The sequence below is a fragment of the Anomalospiza imberbis genome, chromosome 5, assembly GCF_031753505.1.
Source record: "Anomalospiza imberbis isolate Cuckoo-Finch-1a 21T00152 chromosome 5, ASM3175350v1, whole genome shotgun sequence".
Taxonomy (NCBI): Eukaryota; Metazoa; Chordata; class Aves; order Passeriformes; family Viduidae; genus Anomalospiza; species Anomalospiza imberbis.
The window spans coordinates 19861997-19880142 of NC_089685.1; the positions used below are offsets into that span (position 1 = coordinate 19861997).

Genomic DNA, 18146 nt, shown 5'->3' on the forward strand with positions numbered 1-18146 from the left:
GTGCTTAGGCCATATAATGAGTATTTATAAGAGCAAAAATCTTTTCCATCATCTTCAAAGGGAGTTAGACATCACGTATGAGTGGTTTAAACTGGAAGCAGTCCATGCATAAAGAAGAGAGAACTTTATGGTTGGCTATGATCATGGAACTTCCCTCTTGCCAGAGAGGATTAAAATAGAACCACCTGGACAAGCAACTACAACGTGCAGCATTTGGAGATACCTTCTCGTGGATAATACATGCAAATGTATTAAGCAAGAGACTTTGTTGTTTCTATACTGTGATCATTTCTAGTTTTAAATGCCTGGGTGGTGTTTGCAAACTATGGGCAAAAGGTAACTTGGTAGAATGACAAAACAGATTTTTGAGGTAGGGCAGGGCAGGGCATTAAAATAAAGTGGTATCTTCCTACCATACAAATGTACATATGTTTTGAGAGAGAAAAAAACAATTACAGTGCTGTAGGCTGAACTAAAGAAGTGTTTGTCTCTCTCTCTTTTTTTTTTTTTTAACAAACAAAACACCTCCAACCATTGCATCTCGTTCTGTTTTGTTTTGTTGCCTGCCCAAACACACTTAAAAAAGACAAGGAAGCCATTGAAGGGCCATACAAGGCTCACTGTGTAGCAAGGCAGGAAAGGTGTAACAATGGCCAGTGCTCAGAAGCCTCCCTTCCAACGAATTAGTCAGGTTTATAGCTTTGAAGGACACCTCACATCGATTCTGATGGCAGGGCTGTTTGCCAAGCCTGGGGAAAGAAGATCAAAGGGCAGCAGCATTTCAAGAGCAGGAAGCACTGAACAAATTCAGAATCACTGCCCTGTGCCTCCAGGAAACCAAGCTGGCTGGCTTGGAGCACCAGCATAGGAAAAGCTGCACCATCAGATAAAGAAGCATGAGCAAGTCAGATTGGCCTGAAATACAGGCAGATACATCCCTTTTTGCTCTGCTGAAGTGCAAAATAGAATTTTGTAAGTGAATCAGTGACAGTTTTTGGAAGGACTTTTCCACTCGCTCCAGCCAGCTGCTAAATGAGACTCTCAAAGAGAAAGCTGTACAGGTACCGACCCATCAGACCTGCTGGGGCCCCGGGGCAGAGCCCAGGAGGCTGTCCCCTCACAAGCTGCTGCACTGGAGGATGCATTTGGGCAGAGAGGACAAAACGCCCCACTTTATCCAGTATCCAACAAGAGCCTGAGAGAAGGAAGGTATGCAAATGGTCCAGGAAAATGTTTCCTTTCAGAAGCGAAAAGCCACAGATCAAAGCTTACTTTTTCTGCTATTACCCTGAATCAAAAAATATGCCTGCAATCATGAGTCAGAGACCTTTAAATAATGTATTATAGGCCCATCTATTACGAAAAGTGCATTTTGGTACTAAATGAATAAAGATATTAGCTTTATAGATACATATATATGTGTGTGTGTGTGTATGTCTTTTATATATATAAATCACTGCTTGATGTACAATGAATTAAAATAAAACACATGCAATGTATCTTTGGAAAGCTTCCATCTGAAACACAACTGAAAAGGCTAAGAATAGTTAGGAAAGAAAATGAATAAAATTAAATCATAAACAATATAGACCCAGGCACATCAATTTACCTTGTGAAAATTCACAAGCTAATAAAAGAAAATACATTTAGAAAAGAAAATACAGTGCATGAGTGACTGACACTGTCATCAAGACCATTAAATCAACGCAACAGAGACAAAGACCAGACAATGCTGGCAGGAATTAAATCAAAAGCACCAGCCTGATTAGAGGATTGAAATTCAGATATAAGTGGGGCTTTGGACAAGTTCTTTCTTTAAGGGGTAGCTGGAGTGGTACAGTATTACCACTGCCCCCCAACACTTGCCACGCTGGCCCAGCACAGCCCACAGAGGAAGCCCACTAAAGTCCTGTGCCTTCTTCCCAAGATCATTTCTTTGCTCTATCAAAGGCAGTATCTCCTGTTACTGTAATACTCTTTGGGCACAGGAGGTGATTAGAGTTATCCAGTGGAGCTCCTATCACTTTGGATGGGAGCAGACCTGTCACAGGAGGACAACTATTGCTCAGCTCTTCTGCCTGGCCAGCTCTTCCTGCCCACACCAATGTCCTCCAGCAGCTCAGCTGTTCATGGAGTAGACACAGAGCTTTAGCCTCATGCACACTTTTCCCTATTGTCTGCTGCAGGATATAATGTATTTTCATATAAGAATAGTATGTAGTGCTGTGTGATATTAAACATAGGTGGAGAACTGCACTGATATTGGAGAGAAAAATCCTTTGTAACATATTACAGGTGCAGAAATTGTTACTGTCATAAACACTTTCCATCCTTGCCTTCTGTGCAAAGCTTGAGACCATCTTGAGGATAAACAACTTTTCAGAAGGCCACTACCAGCCCTAAATACAATTCATGGAAGGCAGATGTCAAAATTATTTTGATCTTAAATAGTGCATGCCATTTTCTGCTTTATTGTGAGTATAAAAGATATGCAGAATATAAGATAGTCTTAAATCATCAATTTGCACTGAGTTCCCCAAGCATAGCAGGGAAAAGGCTAATGCTAGAGAAGAATACTTTGCTGACTACATGTATTGGTAAAGCTTTCCTGGCACTACTGTGCAAGAGTTCTAAACAAAGGGATATGAACAGCTTATTTTTGAAGTACTTCACTAAAATCAGCTTCAGTTTAAATATTCAAACTTTAAAGCAATCATTTTATAGCCAAGCTTGCCTCCAAGAAGAAAAAAACAAATAAGGTAGAGGGAGGAGAAAGGACCTCACAGATCAACTTTGCTATGTGAACTGGAGGCACAAGCTAAATAGTTTTTGGTACCTATTTATTTGTAAACAGAAACATGGGAGAAGAGACATAGGTCCCTGCTCAGCTGTTTCATTGCTGAAACAAAAATGCTGGACCACATCTTTCCTAATATTCCACAGCAACAGCATTGCAAATAGCTCCCACAGGGAGCCAACCAACCTCTCTTTATCAGCTGAGAAAACCAGGCACTTGGAGAATGCATTTACTTTTATCCAAGGTGAAGAGCTCAAGGGTTGCAGTGGATAATACTCCAAAGTGTTCATTTTTCCTCTGCTGATTATGAAGAAAGCCTGGATTCTTCAGTTTCTACTGCACTTGTATTTTCACCAAGAAGCATTTCATTCCATTCATGAAGAAAAACAAGCAAAGCTCTCAGTTCCCAAACTGGAACATTCTTGTCAAAAATTTAACACATTAGACTGTCAAGATTCAGGAGACTTGATGTGAAAGAACACAACAAAGCAGTGATGACAAAAGGGTAGCTTGACAGCTTATTGACTGAGAATGGCTTTCACACCAGGAGGAAAAGAATAAACATTTTTTTTTGTGTGCCAGATATGAAACATGCACTAATATAAGTAACCATACAGATGGCTGACTCTATGGCAGACCTTACATATAATTGCAGGGCAAAAACTAAGTTTTAAGCCACAAAACAGTTTTTAAGCATTCGGCCATCATCTAAAGATCATGAGGCAGATGGAAAAGCTGGAGATCAAGGATAAGATTTTGAATGCAGAGTCCAGAGAGTCAAGTCCCTCTGAAAAGGCTTGGAGCCCTCCTGCTTCTTATTTCCCTAATGATGCAATTTGGCTCAACAAAACCAATTCTGTCTCCTCAGAAGCCCTGCTTCTGTTATGGCATGATACATGCCATGACATAATCAATTCTCTGTTCTGTTCTAAACTCAAAAAACAGTTTTGTGTTAGCCTATACAGTTTCCAGAAAGTTACACTAGGTCATGCTCTACACAGCAGAAATGGCCCTGTTCTGAAGTGCTCTGCTAAATTTTTATCTATCCTCTTCCTGGCTTCTTACAATTCCTGCCTTTCTGTTATGAATTGTTTTCTGATGTGTCAGACTAATTGAATATATGTCATGCAGAAAGGCAGATTGCTTTTATTTGCTCTCCTGTCCAGCTGTAACCAATCCCTCTGTCACTCTTCTAAACATTCTCCTTTCATTTTAAAGCTTGCTACAGCATTTGTGTTGCTCTTAGTGATGTGTGAAATTCTCTCACTCCCTTCTCCTTAGCAGCCCCTGGCTACATGCATCCATGGAAAGTAGAAATGTTGACATAAGGTAAAGGATGGAGGGGAGTGTGATCAGAGTCTGAGAACTCCACCTCCAGTGTCCATGAAGAACTTAAATTACAAGATTTACAAGAGGTACACTGGTTGATCTGACAAGCTGGATGCTGCCTGCTGCTTCAAAAAAAAACCCAAATTACTGTTTTTTCAAGGTGTTACCAAGGGATGCATAGTCCATTTATAGAAGCACATAACACATTAGTGGCCCGTGACCTAGGCTAAAACTAAACTAAACTAGGAAGAGAATTAATACAAACCATTTTTCATCAAGACTTTAGGGTCTACAATTAAAAAGAAGGGATTTTCTTCTCTATAGTTTGCCAATACTTTTTGGTAGTTATGAATAAAGAGCCACCCTTGAACAGAGTGCTTGGAGAGCATCTTTAAGCAGGCTCTTTCATTCCTTTTGGGGAACCTGAACAACAGCAACCATGATAAAAGCAACTTCAAGTCACAATAAATACCTTGTTCCCATTTAATTCATGTTTTCTCAATATAATTGGTGTGTAAGAGGCCAGAGAAAAAGAAATTTGTATACTACAGAGATCATGCTGTCAGGTAGCACATTGAAGTATTTTCTATGACTGTTCTGCAACAATAAAAAATATTTCCATAAATACCTGAGTGACAAAAGAAGGGCTAAGGAGAATCTCTGTCCTTTATTGGAAGTAGGGGGAAACATAGCGACAAAGGATGAGGAAAAGGTTGAGGTACTTAATGCCATCTTTGCCTCAGTCTTTAACAGTAAGACCAGCTGCTCTTTGGGTATCCAATCCCCTGACCTCAGAGGCAGGGATGGGGAGTAGAATGAAGCCTCTGAATCCATGAAGAAATGGGCAGTGACCTGCTACACCACTTACACAAGTCTATGGGGCTGGATGGGATCCACTCAAGGGATCCACTGAGGGAGCTGGCAGAACTGTTCACTGAGCCACTTTCCATCATTTACCAGCTAACCAGGGAGGTCCCAGTTGACTGGAAAGTACAGATGGGCTGAGACGGGATTAGCAGAATGGCATGTACACCAACCAATTAAAATGAATACAATCTTTTTAGCTTTACCTAAGCTTAGTTGCAACATTTCAATTTGCAAATGCCACCTTGAAAGTCTTATCAAAGACCCTTGTGTAGTACACTATTTTTCTAATAACCAAATCTCTTTTTCTCTCTCTAATTCCCTCACCTCTAAATACAGTATAAAACTCTTAGAGGTGGAAACAATAGAGGAAACTCACAGGTGAAAGAAATCTTGATTCACACTGTAATGCTACTATCCAGAGCACAGCAACCACAGCTTAACATGTGTTTTTGTTCAAGATTAGCAAAACTCCAATGAACGTTTCTTTTTTTTATCAGCACTAAAAATATTCCAACATCCTCATGTCAGCAGTTACACACTTTCAAAACAGAGATCTATTAGGCTTGTTTACGATCAGCAAAAAGTAATTTTGCAGTATTTTGCTTTCCAGATCCCCTCCTCCAAACAGCAACCACCAAGCATTGCTGATATCTTTAATTTTTAAAAAACTTTTATTTTGTCCAAACAAACATGGAAATCAGTTTTTATTCAAATGTTCAATGAATTCAAGAGTCAGAGTTACAATGGTCTTTCTTCGTGAAGTTGTTTTTTTCTTTTCAGGTTAAACATATTTTTTTGCATTTAAATTGGATAGTAGTCATGGTTTGGTTTGGTTTTCAAAGCATGGTTCTAATCCAACCGCTAAATAAAAAAATAAATCCAGAACTGAGCTGTAGCTAAATCTGAGCATATGTAAAACTGAGCACACTGAGACCATGCAGGGCACTGTTGATCTTGGATACTCAAAGGAATTTTATTGAAAGTTCAATGATCTTCAGTGGTGACTCCCGCAACCTCTTAATTTTCTGTGTTATCTCAGGACACCTCATGTACAGCAAAATGAAAAAAAAAAACTTGTTCAGTAGCTCCCAGATAAGTTTTCCCATTTTTTCTCTTAAACTGACAAAATCTAGTGAATTGGGGAAAAGAGAAGGACTACAGGGAAGGAATAGCTTTCTTCAGGGAGTATTCCAAGCTCATCTGCACTTTAATATAGTCCTTTCTCGGGACATAAAATCCATTCAGAATGTAAATCTATCAAATATGGGAGTATATGAAAGACAATGAGAGCACCGTGGGGCCAAAAAAGGGAAAAAAAGTGAGACGGCGAATGTTGCCAGCCACCCCCATTTGCACCAGTGTCCTTGCTAAGAGGCTGCCACTGAAGAGGAAAGTTAGGCACCATGGACTACCCATCACCAATACGTACCAACATCTCTGTGACATCAGCTTGAGGCCAAAATCAAACCTAAGACTGGTGGAGGAAGGCTCTCCACTGCAGCACCATTCTCCACAGTCCTTCCTCTTTCAAAACCAAGTTTAAGCAGCATGAACAGAGGTACTGTCAACCAGCTAGAAACGTTAACAAGCGGTATGGTAATCACCTACATATTAAAGGGGGAAGTTGAAGCCAAGATTTTATAGTATGATTAATGGTTTCTGGATGTACAGTTCAAGGTACTGTGAAGAAATGCTGAGTTCAGCTTCTGGAGAAAAAAAAAAAATCAGGCTCCTTTAAGCTGAACCAGCTTTGGGTTCCCCAACCACTGTTTTGGGATGCTTGCCATGAAGACCTTGAGAGAACCACCTTCTACCTTGGGAAATTAATTAAGCTGCAATACATCACAGTTAAAAGCTGGTGCTCTTGCTTCAGGTTGCACTTCGATCTTTGCTCAGCCAGCCTCTGGGGTGGGGTGAACGTTCATTTAGAGATGGGAAAAATAAAAGGTCTTTCCTGCGGGCCTGGACAGGTGAGTGAGTTTCCATGAGGTAAGCAAGGGCGTGAGCCCATGGGCGTGCTGCAACGGCCCCAGTGCCTGCTCCTCCCCTAGGGTGCACATGGGCACCCTGCTGCGAGCACGCACACGGTGGGACCATCCCTGCTCGCCTCACAGCTCCTGGCCCGCGCTGCCTCAGCGCCCACGCGGCCACTGCCACACGCTCAGCAGGGACAGGCTGGCTGCCCACCCCAGCTCCGGCAGTGCTGTGGGGAACCACTTCACCCAAGAGGGGAGTGAGCTCATCTGGAGCAGGGTGGGCTTGGCCTGCCTGTGCTGTGTGACACCAACCAGACATGGGCAGTGTAGGTCAGCTGTTTTGCTGGTGGTGACTGTGAGGAATGGGGTCCAAAACCAGCTGAGAGCATTTGGCTTTGGGCTAGGTCACTGTATGCCACTCACATACCAATGATCACTCAAACATCAGTCAAATATTGCTCATTTTGTGAGACAACAGCTACAGCTTGGTATTCACAGACGTCTCTCCGCTCTCCATCTCTGCTTCCCAAACCTGGGACTGTCCTTTGCTCACCTTCAGAGCACCTTTTCCCTCCAAGCATCCAGTATGGGTGGCAACCAGAGCCTTCTGGCTGAACACCCAACAGAGCAACTGCCCTCCAGCAACAATCCAGTAGTATCAAATGCCCACTTAGACCTCCATTACCTTTGCTTCCTTAGGCTGGGACTCTGAAAGAACTGAGGAACACCTTGGCTGTTCTTGTGGAAGGGGCAGAGATAAGACCAGGTCTGTTTTCATACATGACTAAAAGATTAATCAGCAGAAAGGATAAAGGGACAATCTGGACACTGTGATGAGTCTCTATGCAAAGGCTGCTGAATCCCTGCTGAAAGGGGATTTCAGGGAGCATACGACAGCAAGGAATAGTTGTCTCAGTCCACTGAGCTTCAAGTCTTTCCCTCTCCTGACATCTAATATGCCCCTCAAAATTGATCTCTGTGTGTGTAGGGGCCATATCAGATAACCACACTGTTTAGCTGCTCCTGGGGATAGTTCTGCACCAAAAATATCCTAACAGCAAGAAACTCAGATCACCTCTGTTCTGTCGCTGCCTGAATACCAGAATGCAGCTGGACAATATGCTTCCTTTGTCTTAATATTTAACTGCTTGTAGATCTTGGATGTGTTTATGGCTCAGCCTGAAACACCTGAAAATGTCTGTGCTCTAGGCACACTGGACTCATTCAGCAGAGCCCAGTTTTATGAGTGAGATGAAGCTCAGCCTTCTTTCTACACTCACAGAAGATACACATTCAGGCTTAAAAAAAAAAAAAGCAATCCTTCTTTTGCTAACCAAAGACACAAATCAAATGGCACTGGCAGACTGTTCTATTTTCTTGGTTCTACAAAATTTTCCATGCAGAAAATATTTTATGTACCCGCTGAATTCTTTCTTCCATGGTACTCTTTTAAACTTTTGATTAGAAGACAAAAAATACATTACTCTTGCAATAACTGTTTCCACGTACAAGTGGGTCAAGGATCTTCTTCATAGCCACAATACCTATAGTGCAACTATCCTCCAAAGAGAAACAAAAATTCCATGGAATTACTGCAGCAGCATTGAAGTGCATAAGCTGCCAAACCATACAAAAAGTTAATAGATTTGTTTATGGACTAGACAAGATTTAATTAAACCAGGCAGCTCTGAAAAACAGTAAATCCTCTCTCCTTTTGTCTTCCCCTCCCCCCGCCCCCCCTTTCTTTTCTAGAGTATCTTTCTCCTGGTGGCTTTCCTCTTCCTAATAATCCCATCACAAATGACAGATATGTTATCAGTCATCACCGGGATTTGACACATTCTTAATACCTGTCATGACAGCTCTGAAGTCTGCATGCTACTCCATTGTATTCCAAAGCATTTGCAGGAGGTAATGGACACATCAAATACAAGTCAATGGCAGTGCTTTATTGAACAGCTGATGGCTTGCAATATAGAAGGAGATGCTTGAAAAAACCCAATTGTGACTATTCAAAATTACGCACATAGTAATTAAATATGAAACAGTATATAGTGTGGCAGTGGATTGCTGCCCCCAAATAGAGTCTCTCCTGGTACCTTGGGTCTCTGTTTTACTTTAATAGAGAGCCTAATGCAGAAGTGAGGTGCAAGTCACAGCTAGAACCAGAGTCAACATCAAAGGTGGACACCTGAATTGATACAAAGACAGTGGGATTGTGAAGTGTGTCACTCACAGTAACTGTCAATACTACCAAAGAGTAAATTTGAGTGCAGTAGACCATGAGTTTGAAAAGTGTTTCCCTGATGGGGACACAAGGAAAAGACAGCATCTTACCACTGAGCAATAAGGACAAGGAACACCAACTAATAGGTTTTGTATGAGTCCATTGCTAATGCCTGTTGATTTCTGTGAACCTCTTAAAACATGTAATTTTATTTTATTTTGTTCAAGCCCTCAAAAGAGCTGCAACAGATATAGCACTCCACAGAAAAAAATCAATACAGAGCTCTCCAAGCAGATAAATTTTCTTTTGATCAAGTTCTAGTATTATTTCAGGTCACTCTGGTCATCTATGTGTAATACTTTTCAGGCACCAAAAAAAAAAAAAAAAAGAAAACTTTACTTTAACATTTCTTCCAAGCTTTAAACTTGCAAAATCTTTCTCTCAGTTGAGCCCAGCTGCTGCAAAGCATCATATAGCTACAGTCTCTGCCAACAGCATATGAGCTGCATGACAGCAGTGTGCTTAGCCATTAGTAAATGCAATGGCTTGTTGTTCTCAATGCATTTACAATTTTGCACAAAAGCAGAAAAAAACCACCCCCAACAAAAACAAAAACCCCACACAGATTAGAGACAAAGCAGTTCTGTCTAACTCAAGCCCTTTCAGCAAGGCAATAAAGCCAAGGCAGAATTGTGAGCTGGAGTCAAAAGGAAGTGTCCCATTGACATAATGAGCTTTGGAGCAGGTCTGGAGGGAAGAAGACAGGCAAAACACATTCAGCCACCTAAGTGATTTCATGTCCTCTGGACAAAATTAGTTAACGACTATGTTGCAGTTTAAGAGTCTTGAGGCATTGTTTGCATCTACAAGAAATGGATGAGCAAACTGGGATTCCTTACAATGCAATTTTATTTAGGAGAGATGCAAGGTGCACTTAGGAACAAAGTGGAATTTAGAGGGGTGGGAATATTGTTCTCAGGATGCAGCAAATCCTATTCCAGGGATCTAAACCACTGCAATAACAGTACTGGTCGAGCGTGAGCTCATCTTTCCAGCTGAAGCCCTTTCAAAAAAGCTGCAAGGTGAAGTTTACTTTAGTAGGCTTTTCACCAGATCAGATACTGCCTGTTCTTGAGTGGCCAGCATAAAAACATTCCACAAATAAACATGTTATCACATTTTCTGGTGATGATCTTATACCAGTGCCAATTACAGATCAAATTTGTACTGTGAGCTGAGCTTAGGTGGCATGGAGACAAAATCATGGCAGTGCAGCCCCACTGCGAAGTCTCCCAGCAAATATTCCCTTCTGGCTTCGGTCCAAGGAGCATTACTGCTTCTCCTGCTGCCTACACTCCCCAGTTATTCCTTTCATACACTCTCTCAGCTGTAAGCAAATCAACATGCCAATCCCTTGGGACACATGGCTTAGTTTATACTTAAGACTTGCCATTCTGCTTTGTGCTTTGGACATTGATTTCCATTGTCTCAGCTATCACGCAACAAAAGGGCATTTAATTGCTGTCTCATTTTGTCTGGGGGAGAAGAGGAGAACAACTTTTTCCAGCCCTGATTGATGGCAGCCATTAGCAGCTCCTAGCACAATACTGATTTACTAGAAGCATGATTTACATGTGAAGTTCAGTGCCACACAAGTGAATCAGATTTGCAGCTATGCTTACTTGAACAACTTCAGAGACAAAATCTTCACATGAAATGAATCTGCAGAAATGCTTACACTGGCCACCTATTCAAAAAGAAAACTTCAAAGATTAAGGAGGTTTGCTGAGACCTCCTAGAAACAAAAGAAAGTTCAGCGGAGAACTGTTTCACTTGTCAAGTGCTCTACCATGTAGGTGCCTTAACGGTTGTGAAAGGGAAAAAAAACCGAAAAAACACCCAACCAACATGATTTATACTTATTTACATACATTCAACATTAGGAAACACTTCATATCCACTAGGCATCAAAATTCCCAATTGCATACTATGAAAGGCAATGCGGAAGAATCCCAAAAACTGTTTCTCCTTTTTGGTGTGAGCATTTCTATTTTCTTTGTGATGGAGGAAAGAAGAAAATTAATATCCACATTTAATATCCTCCATGTTCTGGAAAGCAATAAGCCACATGCCTTGGTGTCCAAGCCAAACTGCTGATAGTGGATTTTTAGTACTTGTCTCATTTTATTAAAAAGCAAAAGGATGCAAATCTTCCTTTCAAAAGAAGAGAGCTCAAGAAACAACTAGATTAGTGAAGACTTCTTGAAATAACACCTTTAATCAGTCCTGTTATGTGAAACTTGCAGTAATTTCAGTAAAATTTGTTGTAGTTTGATGCAGCTTATCAAAACATTTAATAATTACAAAATATAAGATCAAGCACCTTTTGAACTTTCCAGTCACAGAAACAAGCTGAGGCACTAGGTATTATCAGACACACTTTTTTACATTTTTTGGAAGATTTACTACAGGAGAGGCAGAGAGAAAAGCTGACTTTCAGCAAGGCAATGATGTACAGCCAAACATGCAAGCACTCATGTCATCTCAGCTGTGGGAGAACCAACCCTGGCCAGGCAGAGGCTTTCTGAAACCATGCTAGCTCTACCCACAAAAAACCACTTCTGACTACTTTCAGAACATATGCTCTGTTGTTCACATAATTGGTTTAAAATTCCACAGCAAAATTACTCTGCAATTACTTGCTTTCAGTGAGTCCACTTCTTACATTCGCATCCCCCACAGGACCCACCTTTGTTCCTCAGTGATACTCATCTTGCCTGATGTGCATTTCTAAATAAGCTTAAATAGTGGCTATTTCTGTGTTATTTCATGCTTTTTCCTACATTTCGAAAAATCATGATTTTAGGTACATAAATGAGTGTGTGATGGCAGAATGCACATTTTTTGTTTAGAACAGCTGTTTTCACTTTTATTCATTCTGCAGCACATATGCATGGAAAACTGCATTTTGATTCTTCCTTTCCCATTTGTTCTTAAGGAAAAATAAAACTTAAAACACAGAAGCATCCAAAACAAACAAACAACACCCAAAAAAACCCAAACCAAAACAAAAAACTACTAAAAAACCTAAATAAAACACCTCCCAAGCTGGCATGAGGTCAGATATTAAACACTAGAACACACTTGTTTCCTTAACTTGGCTCTTCCTAAATTTTGTTTTCCCCTCCCACTGTTTCCTTTTTCTTTGGTGCCGGGCCGGAGACACGTGTTTCTCTTGCTGGAAAGGCTGAGTGTTACATTCCAAAAAGTTCAGTCTACGGACAATTATTACTGGTAACTGTGAGGAAGGTGGCTCACAGGATCCCAGAGTCTCTCCTTCTCCTCCAGGCTTGCACCAGGCTGGAACCAGAGCTCTCAGTGGCAGCGCCTCCAGGAGCATCACAAGCACCAAGAAAGCTGCCAAAATGGATTTAAACCACTTTGCAGCTGAAGAATAGACCAAGAATCATGTTTGTGCAACCCCTTTATCAATCTTGCTTCAGATCTCTTTGGCCACTTGAGAATAAAGAAGAAGGTTTTACATGCTGGTTTCTGAGAAAATGGCCAAGCCAACACACTAATCAATGTCAACAGGTCCTGGAAAAGAAGTTGATCAATTCTCTCCGATCATCCTCAGAGACACAGTCAAACCCACACACCTTAGAGATTCAGGTCAGCCACACAGCTGCTCAGCATCCCCTGGGAGACTCAGAATGTAAGTGCAAAATTAGGGCAAGCACAGCAGTAGGCTGCAGCATGTTGCTGGCAGAGGCACAAACCTGCTCCTCTACCCAGCACACCATCTATAAATAGGTTTATGAATACAGAACCTCTGCCAAGCTATTCTTGCTTTTTTTTTTCCTTTGCTAATTTTTAATGCCTCTTGCAAGACTGACTCCTAGAAGTTTTATCTCCATTAGTAGTAATAAACACTTATTAAATGCTCCAGCAATGTCTGAAAGTCTTGATAAATAGCAACAAATTTGTCTAGAAAACCAGAATATGATTTTGCATTTAGAAAACTCTATTGTATTAAAAAAGAAGAAAAAAATGAGCTTACCTGAAAACAGAAAATTCACATGAAAAATCTGTGCGCACACCACAGCTTGGGAAACAAGAACCCACTTCTGGGACTTCAAAAGGAGACAAGGTGGTGTCAATGCTTGCTCTTGTTCAGCTGTGCTCCTGGGGGTACCAGCTGAGCCCCAGAGCTGAGCCCCTCACTCTTCACACCTGGAACAAGAAGACAGGAGCTCAGCTCCCTCGGCACAGGAGCAGCACAGCATTCCACAGCCCAGGCACAGCGAGGGATGCCTGCACTGCCCAACTGCTGCACACTCAACACAGCCTCAGAGAAGGGGAAACTCAGTACAGCTGCCATTAGTGATAAGCATGGTTCTCTGCTCCTCTCCACCGCAGGTGCCCTCTCAAGATACCCATGGGACACGCAAAGCACTAGAAAGCTATCTACAGAGCATCCTAACTCTCCCTCGGAGGGACCACTTTTCTAGATGGTAACAATATCCCCATAACAAACCTGCTAAAGCCCAGACGACAGCAAGAACACTTTATGGTAAAAATTTTGTTTTGAGCTGCCAGTTTTTGGGTGACCAAGCCAGCCAAGACTAATTTCTAACAGGGACATTAACCAAGGACTTAAATTACCTTGTACTTTCATCTGGTATCATTCTTTTGCATCTCTGTTTTTTCCCTTTCCCTTTCCCTCTCAACCCTTACATATTTCACCATCCATTTTCAAGGATGGATGACTAAATGAAGCCCTTTATTAAGGCTCAATTTTCGAAAGCAATGTCACCTTCCAGTTTCCCTTTGCTTCAGAAATTAGCTTCTAGGGGCATTTTCTTGAAAAGCCTACATCTATACTTATTTAAACTTTCTGGGGAATAATTGAGTATAGAGAGTAAGGTTTAGCCTGATTAAATTTTTATTTCCATCTAAAAATAAAAGGAAATGCATAGTAAAGAACTAGGAAAGCTTGAGCCTTCCTATTTTTTTTTAAACTTCTGACAGATGGAGACAAAGGAGACATATTACAATAAATTTTTTTTCCTTTCAGAATTCCCAAGAAACTTATGACCATGTTCTTAAGTCTTGAGCTATGTAGAGTCGACTGCTAAATACTTTATATGTTCTGAGGTAGCTGATCTTACTGGCCCTGATTTGAGCCATAGGACTACATGACCTCTGGGGGTCCCTTCCAAAGCAAGTTATCCTGTTATTTTTTCCAAGGTGAATGAAGACTAGTCTGTACTTTTCAGAAACATAGCCAACCTTTTTTTTTTCGTGTTTACCACCACTTTTACTGTATGCATCTTCTCCAACAATGAACCTTTTAACAGCCAAAATCTATACTAATTTTATATATGAAAACTCTTTAAGTTATTTCAATTCCAAATTATCAGAGGTATCTTGTCACACAAACTGAAAGGATTAATGCATTTAGTAAGAAAACTGGTAAGAAAACTGGTAAGAAAACTAAGAATGAATCCTAAGTCCTCCACTAGGTAACACTAAAGAAGGAAGTGGGTGTAAAAGACAGGTGGTATTTCCTGTAGAAGAAACTCCAGCTTTACAGTCATACATTTTCTAGCTGTGATTCTGAAGGCAGGACACTATTTTTTAAATCAGCTCTCACATCACATGGCTGTCAGGCCTGTCTGCAGTGGAATCCCTTGCACAGTCCACCCCTCTCCCTGCCAGCACCACCCTCCAGTCACACCTCCCTGTGCCAAGGCCCAAGGTCACACACAAGCTCACATCTCCCGTGGATCATCACACGGCCACTTCCCAGCCCTCCAGCTGCCTCCATCGTGGCCATGTGTCAAACCTTTCAGCTGGCCAACAGCTTTACTCTACAGTAAAAAGCTGACTTTTCAAAGAGTCTCTTGGAAGACAAATAATTCTGAGGCTTTTTTTCACCCAAAAATTCTTAAGCATGTGTGTTTCTTGATTAATACTAAACAAAAAAACTGCCTTGTGCAATGCAGCAAGATATTTTTCTTTTTCTTTGTGTACCTGCTCTCAGCAGAGAGGAGTAGAGACATTATTTAATAGATAAAATATCCAGGAATGAAGTACAGGAATTCCAGTCCTATAATGCCATAAAGACAAGATATTAAAATAAATAAAATTTTTCCATCATTAAGGTGAAGGAATGCTATACAGGTTGGAAATTTCTCTTCAAATCTAAGTGAGTGAGCCTTATTCCTATTGCTCTGACATGTCTGTCATTGCTGTCTTCTCCCGTCCCCTTCTCCAAGAACTGCAAATGACTTCTCTCTTAACCTCAGCAACACACTAGCCATCAGACTCTATCACTGCTTCTGCTGCAAGGGAACACTGAGACAAGAAAGGGGTAATCCCCTCAGAAAACCACTCATATGGGTCTACCCAGCAAGTGGATACATATTCTTTCTTCTCTCATTTTCCAAGAATCACAGGTACTTCTCCATTCTAATAAAATTATTTCAAATACACGAACACCATGACCACTTTTAAAGTTGAGCCTTAGCCTCAAACAGATTCTAAAAGAGACTGTTGTTAGATATGAAGAGCTTTTTCTTCAGCATGCCCATAGTTTGCTTCAAAGCTCATTGTTTAAATAGGAACAGTCGACATGCAAAGTCAAATGGGAATAGCTGTGCATGACGGGCAGCTGGCAGGCAGGTCTACTGAAAGGATGCAGTTCTGCACATGAAGTCACAAGAGTAAGATTCCTAATTATATGCAGTAACCAAGGCATGGAAGAAAAACCAGTTCATCAGTTAGCATCCAGCAGCACAGTGAGGAAGCTTTGTTCTCTTCTCTGGAAAGAGGACAGTCGATACTGCTCATATCAAAGCCTGGATCCACAGCCCTCCAGGCTTAATTAGAAAATCATGAAGAGTACAAAATGGCATTAGACACAGAAATGATCATTTTACAAGTAAATTTAGTGAACACTCTTACATTTACAATCCACACTGCCTTTTCCACCCTCTTCCCCTCATTAATGATACAGAGTTGGCTGCAGATGCAACAAAACCTGTCAGCAACTGCAGGGTGTCCTAAAGCAAGTCTTGCCTATTATTCCAGCTGTATAGATGAAGGTCGCTGACACTGCTAACACCTCTGACATTTTATAATCAATTGCCAACATTTACAGAGGAGAAAATACCACTAGCTTTGAACACACTCAGAAAGAAAGAAATTCTTCTCAATTAATTTTAAACTTGCTCTCTCTGAGCCAAAACATGAAACATGAGGCAACCTAACAAGTCAAATATTAGTGAGATTGTTTTCTGGCAGCCAATGCCATATTCTGTTTGTATATAAACAATTGTAGTTTATCCATCTCTTCAAAATAATTGCAGTATGAATCATTATAAGGACAACGTCAGAGAAAACTGTCAAATACTTGTAGCTGAAGAAAAATAATAATTTAACTTTAAAAGAAGCTATGAGTATCAGACTATCAGCATGTTGCTAACACCAAATACCTGTTGGAGAAATCTAGTATTTTGTGGATTAGATTCTTGGAAGATGAAAGGGGATGACCTTTACCTATACCTTCACTGCTGGTAAAGAATGATGAAGCTCTTGCCATACACTGCACATTCACCTTGTGCCTGCTTTTCAGAACAGGAACAGAGATTGCTGCCTTTTAAACTAGCCTTACATTGATTTTTAGCCAGCTACAATATTCCACTGCTATAGCTAAGGATGGAGGGCTAAGGAAGAGATTTTAAAACAATACTTTATAAAAGGTCCACAAGTCCTGTCTGATTTATAAACTGTCAGTGTGCTTGATGAGTTCAGCAGCTGAGAAACCCTGGATCTGACATTACTCAATAGTTCAAAGCAATAATGTTGAGTTAATACAGGGCCTCAGAGAACACGTGGATCTCTAACTTAAGACCTTCTAAACACCTATATTTGGTGAAATTTCTTGCTCCTGACAGTCCTTCTCACCCTCCAGCTCCTAATTCAAACAATCAGTCCACCCTTGCTTTTCACGGGAGCTCGTTGCTGTACATTGTAATATTTGCATCAAATACAATTGCCAAAGGCACTTCTATTTTCACTAATAGTTATCATTAGGAGGGAAAAACCCTATTTTTGTCCAAAAAGAGCCATTTCCTGATGTTTAGCATAGGCAGGATAACGGTCACAGGCAGCATCTTGGCTCAGCAGGCAACGGTAGTAGGTGGTAAATGAGAGTGCTGGGGAGGGGACAGATCTTTTTTCCAGGGGGAAGAGGGGGCAGTGTCTGCTAAAGGAGGCACCCTGATGGCAGTAGATTTATGCATCCACTCGTCAGTCTAGGGGGAGGGAGTCATTATGCAGGGCCAGCTGCAGGGGTGTGCACTGCTGTCAGGAAAAATTAGAAGTCTAGCAATTTACTATAAAGAAGGGAGAAATGACAGAGTGAATGAAAACTCCATGATAAACCCATTTAGGCTCTCTTCACCCTGGGATGAAATATGAAGCATAATCTTTTTGGCATATATGCTGGCAGAGACTCAAACAAATCTGCCTAGGTACACTCAGGCACATGGCCCAGAATGTGCAATGACAGCGCCCACCCAAAGGACCGTAAGTGCACAGGGTATGGAGCAAGAATCCTTTCTCAGCACGTTCAGCTGAGTCTGGGGAAGGATCACAGCACACTAAGATGCTTTTGGAAGAAATCTCCTCAGCTGCCGAATGCCTTCTTAGTGCAAATACCTTGGAAAGAAGGCTTTTCCATTTGAATACCTTGAGGGAGTGTGGGGGATCGGGGTGGGCAGAGAGAAGAGATGACCAGACTATAAAACACTGAAAAGCACCCAAACAAAGAGCCTGGTATTTCACCCTTATTTGAGAAAATGACAACTTTCCAATTTCATGTGGCATTCCCTCCCTGAGGAGAATTTCTGTCTGAGTTGGGGAGGTCTGCATAACTTCTTGC

At 41.2% G+C, this 18146-nt stretch overlaps 1 protein-coding gene across 5 annotated transcripts in view; it reads right to left on the reverse strand.

Annotated features, from left to right (window-relative positions):
- The window catches only part of PLXNB2 (plexin B2), a 252434-nt gene that overhangs the window by 158833 nt on the left and 75455 nt on the right, over positions 1-18146 (reverse strand). For all 5 annotated transcript variants that reach the window (XM_068189818.1, XM_068189813.1, XM_068189816.1 and 2 more), the window contains one exon: positions 13257-13429. The gene's annotated coding sequence lies outside the window, so the exon portion shown is untranslated. The remainder of the gene's footprint in view (positions 1-13256; positions 13430-18146) is intronic.